Source organism: Camelus dromedarius, chromosome 11 (assembly GCF_036321535.1).
Source record: "Camelus dromedarius isolate mCamDro1 chromosome 11, mCamDro1.pat, whole genome shotgun sequence".
In the NCBI taxonomy this organism is placed as follows: domain Eukaryota; kingdom Metazoa; phylum Chordata; class Mammalia; order Artiodactyla; family Camelidae; genus Camelus; species Camelus dromedarius.
The window spans coordinates 64,147,564-64,153,563 of record NC_087446.1 but is presented as its reverse complement, the minus strand read 5'-3'; positions in this window follow the sequence as shown (position 1 = coordinate 64,153,563).

Below are 6,000 nucleotides of genomic sequence, written 5' to 3'. Positions count from 1 at the left end.
TCACTGTAAAACCGAGTTAGAGCTAGTACCTACCCATATATATGTATGGAGTGGAGTTTGCAACTGATAAGAAACTTTTTGTTCCCAACAAGATAGGTGTAGGACGGCTTCCACACACACATTTCTCTCAGAATTGAGCATGTGGAGAGACGTTCGTTCATGTAGCACAAATGGAACTGGTTGAAGAAGTATCTTTTACTCTGGTTTCTCAGTGTGTATCCTAGTGCCGGTTTGAACTTCTTGCCGTTTTCACTGTAAACCCGTGTTGTAGCTAGTGTCACCCCATATATATATTTGGAGTATAGTATGTAACGGAAAAGAATCTTTGTGTTCCCAACAAGCTAGGTGAGTAACGGCTTTCACACACAGTTATCACTCAGAAATGAGCATGAGGATAGACTTTCTTTCATGTAACACATAGGAAAATATTTGCAGGAGAAACTTTTTCTCTGGCTTCTCAGTGTGTTTCCTAGTGACAGTTTGAAGTTCCTGCAGTTTTCATTGTAAAACCGAGTTGGAGCTTGTACCTCCCCATATATATGTATGGATTGTAGTTTGTAATTGAAAAGAAACTTGGTGTTCCCAACAAGCTAGGTGAAGGAAGGCTTTCACACAACCTTACCTCTCAGAAATGAGCAGGTGTAGAGACGTTCGTTCATCTAGCACAAAAAAGATTGGGATGCCAGAGAAACTTTTACTCTGGTTTCTCGGTCTGTTTCCTAGTGCCGGTTTGAAGTTCCTGCAGTTTTCGCTGTAAAAACGATTTGGAGCTAGTACCTCCCCATATAAATGTATGGATTGGAGTTTGCAACAAAAAATAAACTTTGTGTTCCCAACAATCTTGGTGAAGCACGGCATACACACACATTTATCTCTCAGAACTGAGCAGGTGGAGACACGTTCGTTCATCTGGCACCAAGGGAACGCTTTGCAGGAGAAACTTTTACTCTGGTTTCTCAGACTGTTTCCAGGTGCCGGTTTGAAGTTCCTGCAGTTTTCACTGTAAAACCGAGTTGGAGTTAGTACCTCCCGATATATATGTATGGAGTGGAGTTTGCAACTGAAAAGAAACTTTTTGTTCCCAACAAGATAGGTGTAGGACGGCTTTCACACACACTTTTCTCTCAGAACTGAGCATGTGGAGAGACGTTCGTTCATCTAGCACAAAGGGAACGCTTTGCAGGAGAAACTTTTACTCTGGTTTCTCAGACTGTTTCCAGGTGCCGGTTTGAAGTTCCTGCAGTTTTCACTGTAAACCCGTGTTGTAGCTAGTGTCACCCCATATATATATTTGGAGTATAGTATGTAACGGAAAAGAATCTTTGTGTTCCCAACAAGCTAGGTGAGTAACGGCTTTCACACACAGTTATCACTCAGAAATGAGCATGAGGATAGACTTTCTTTCATGTAACACATAGGAAAATATTTGCAGGAGAAACTTTTTCTCTGGCTTCTCAGTGTGTTTCCTAGTGACAGTTTGAAGTTCCTGCAGTTTTCATTGTAAAACCGAGTTGGAGCTTGTACCTCCCCATATATATGTATGGATTGTAGTTTGTAATTGAAAAGAAACTTGGTGTTCCCAACAAGCTAGGTGAAGGAAGGCTTTCACACAACCTTACCTCTCAGAAATGAGCAGGTGTAGAGACGTTCGTTCATCTAGCACAAAAAAGATTGGGATGCCAGAGAAACTTTTACTCTGGTTTCTCGGTCTGTTTCCTAGTGCCGGTTTGAAGTTCCTGCAGTTTTCGCTGTAAAAACGATTTGGAGCTAGTACCTCCCCATATAAATGTATGGATTGGAGTTTGCAACAAAAAATAAACTTTGTGTTCCCAACAATCTTGGTGAAGCACGGCATACACACACATTTATCTCTCAGAACTGAGCAGGTGGAGACACGTTCGTTCATCTGGCACCAAGGGAACGCTTTGCAGGAGAAACTTTTACTCTGGTTTCTCAGACTGTTTCCAGGTGCCGGTTTGAAGTTCCTGCAGTTTTCACTGTAAAACCGAGTTGGAGTTAGTACCTCCCGATATATATGTATGGAGTGGAGTTTGCAACTGAAAAGAAACTTTTTGTTCCCAACAAGATAGGTGTAGGACGGCTTTCACACACACTTTTCTCTCAGAACTGAGCATGTGGAGAGACGTTCGTTCATCTAGCACAAAGGGAACGCTTTGCAGGAGAAACTTTTACTCTGGTTTCTCAGACTGTTTCCAGGTGCCGGTTTGAAGTTCCTGCAGTTTTCACTGTAAAACCGAGTTGGAGCTAGTACCTCCCCATATATATGTATGGAGTGGAGTTTGCAACTGAAAAGAAACTTTTTGTTCCCAACAAGATAGGTGTAGGACGGCTTTCACACACACTTTTCTCTCAGAACTGAGCATGTGGAGAGACGTTCGTTCATCTAGTACAAAGGGAACGCTTTGCAGGAGAAACTTTTACTCTGGTTTCTCAGTCTGTTTCCTAGTGCCGGTTTGAATTTCCTGCAGTTTTCACTGTAAAACCAAGTTGGAGCTAGTACCTCCCTATATATATGTATGGTTTAGAGTTTGCAACAGAAAATAAACTTTGTGTTCCCAAAAATCTAGGTGAAGCATGGCATACACACATATTTATCAGAACTGAGCAGGTGGAGAGACGTTCGTTCATCTAGCATAAAGGGAACTGTTTGCAGGATAAACTTTTACTCTGGTTTCTAAGTTTGATTCCTAGTGCTAGTATGAAGTTCCTGCATTTTTCACTGTAAAAGTGGGTTGGAGATAGTACCTCATCATATGAACGTATGGAGTTTTGTTTGCAACAGAAAATAAACTTTGTGTTCCCAACAAGCTACATGCAGAAGTCTTTCAAACACACTTATCTCTCAGAACTGAGCATGTGGAGAGACATTCGTTCATCTAGCACAAATGGAATTGGTTGCATGAGAAAGTCTTATTCTGGCTTCTCAGTCTTTTTCCTAGTGCCAGTTTGAAGTTCCTGCAGATTTCACTGTAAACACGAGTTGGAGCTAGTACCTCCCCATATATACGTTTGGATTATTGTTGGCAACTGAAATGAAACTTTGTTTTCCCATCAAGCTATTTCAATGAAGGATTTCACACACAGATATCACTCAGAAATGAGCATGTGGATAGACGTTGTTTCATCTAGCACAAAGGGAACGGGTTGCAGGAGAAACTTTTACTCTGAATTCTCATTCTGCTTCCTAGTGGCGGTTTGAAGTTCCTGCAGATTCAACTGTAAAACCGAGTTGGAGATAGTACCACCACATATATATGTATGGAGTGTAGTTTGCACCTGGAAAGAATCTTTGTGTTCCCAACAAGTTATTATAGGACTGCTTTCTCACACATTTATCTCTCACATCTGAGCATGTGGAGAGACGTTCGTTCACCTAGCAAAAAAGAGCGGGTTAGAGGAGAAACTTTTTCTCTGGATTCTCAGTCTGTTTCCTAGTGCCAGTATGAAGTTCCTGCAGTTTTCACTGTAAAACCGAGTTGGAGCTAGTACCAACACATATATAAGTATGGAGTGTAGTTTGCACCTGGAAAGAATCTTTGTGTTCCCAACAAGCTTTTTATAGGACGGCTTTCTCACACATTTATCTCTCAGATCTGAGCATGTGGAGAGACGTTCGTTCATCAAGCACAAAGGGAATGGGTTGCAGGATAAACTATTAATCTGGTTTCTAAGGGTGATTCCTAGTGCCAGTTTGAAGTTCCTTCAATTTTCACTGTAAAACTGAGTTGGAGCATGTACCTCCCGATATATAAGTATGGAGTGTTGTTTCCAACTGAAAAGAAACTTTGTGTTCCAAACAAGCGAGGTGATGGAAGGCTTTCACGCACAATTATCACTCAGAAGAGAGCAAGTGGAGAGAATTTCGTTCATCTAGCACAAAGGGAAAGGGTAGCAGGAGAAACTTTTTCTCTGATTTCTCAGTCTCTTTCCTAGTGTCGACTTGAATTTCGTGCAGATTTCACTGTAAAACAGTGTTGGTGCAAGTACCATGCCATATATATTTATGGAGTGTAGTTTGCAACTTAAAGAAACTTTGTAATCCCAACAAGGTAGGTGAAGGACGACTATCACACACACTTATATCTCAGATCTGAGCATGGGGAGAGACTTTCGTGCATCAAGCAAAAATGGAACAGTTTGCAGAAGGATCTTTTCCTTTGTTATCTCAGTCTGTATCCTAGTGCCGGTTTGAAGTTCCTGCAGTTTTCACTGTAAAACCGAGTTGGAGCTAGTACCTCCCCATATATACGTATGGAGTGTAGTTTGCAAAAGAAAATAAACTTTGTGATCCCAACAAGCTAGGTGAAGGACGGCTTTCACACAAACTATTTTCTCAGAACTGAGCATGTAGAGAGTCCTTCGTTCATCTAGCACCAAGGGAATGGGTTGCATGAGAAACTCTTTTCTGGGTTCTCAGTCTTTTTCCTATTGCCTGTTTGAAGTTCCTGCAGATTTCACTGTAAACACGAGTTGGAGCTAGATCTTCCCCATATATACGTTAGGATTATAGTTTGTAACTGAAAAGAAACTTTATGTTCCCTAAAAGCTATTTGAACGACGGATTTCACGTACAGTTATCACTCAGAAATGAGCATGTGGATAGACGTTGTTTCATCTAGCACAAAGTAAACGGGTTGCAGGAGAAAGTTTTACTTTAAATTCTCACTCTGTTTCCTAGTGCAGGTTTGAGTTTCCTGCAGTTTTCACTGTAAATCGAGTTGGAGCTAGTACCACCACATATATATGTATGGATTTTAGTTTGCACCTGAAAAGAATCTTTGTGTTCCCAACAAGCTTTGTATAGGACGGCTTTCTCACACACTTATCTCTCAGATCTGAGCATGTGGAGAGACGTTTGTTCATCTAGCACAAAAGGACCGGGTTGAAGGAGAAACTTTTTCTCTGGATTCTCAGTCCGTTTCCTAGTGCCGGTATGAATTTCCTGCAGTTTTCACTGTAAAACCGAGATGGAGCTGGTACATCCCCATATATATGTATGGATTGTAGTTTGCCACAGAAAATAAAATTTGTGTTCCCAACAAGCTAGGCCAAGCACGGCTTTCACACACAATTTTCTCTCAGAAATGAGCAGGTGGAGAGACGTTCGTTCATCTAGCACAAAGGGAACAGGTTGCAGGTTAAACTATTACTCTGGTTTCTAAGTGTGATTCCTATTGCCGGTTTGAAATTCCTGCAATTTTCACTGTAAAACCGAGTTGGAGCTAGTACCTCCCCATATATATGTATGGAGTGTTGTATGCAACTGAAAAGAAACTTTGTGTTAAAAACAAGCAAGGTGACGGAGGGCTTTCACACACAATTATCACTCAGAACAGAGCATGTGGAAAGAATTTCGTTCATCTAGCACAAAGGGAACGGGTTGCAGAAAAATCTTTTCCTTTGTTATCTCAGTCTGTTTCCTAGTGCCGGTTTGAGGTTCCTGCAGTTTTCACTGTAAAAGGGAGTTGGAGCTAGTACCTCCCTATATATATATATGGAGTGAAGATTGCAAAAGAAAAGGAACTTTGTGTTCCCAACAAGCTAGTTGAACTACGGCTTCCCACACACTTATGTCTCAGAAATGAGCATGTGGATAGACGTTCGTTCATCTAGCAAAAAGGGAACGGGTTGCAGGACAAACTTTTCTCTCATTTCTCAGTGTGATTCCTAGTGCCGGTTTGATGTTCCTGCAGTTTTCACTGTAAAACAGAGTTGGAGCTAGTACCTCCCAATATATATGTTTAGAGTATATTTAGTAACTGAAAAGAAACTTTGTGTTCCCAACAAGCTAGGTGAACGACAGGTTTCACACACAATTATCTCTCAGAAATGAGCATGTGGAGAGGCGTTCGTTCATCGAGGACAAAGGGAACGGTTTGTAGGGGAAACTTTTTCTCTGGTTTCACAGTCTGTTTTCTAGTGCCAGTTGGAAGTTCCTGCAGTATTCACTGTAAAACCGAGTTGGAGCTAGTACCTATC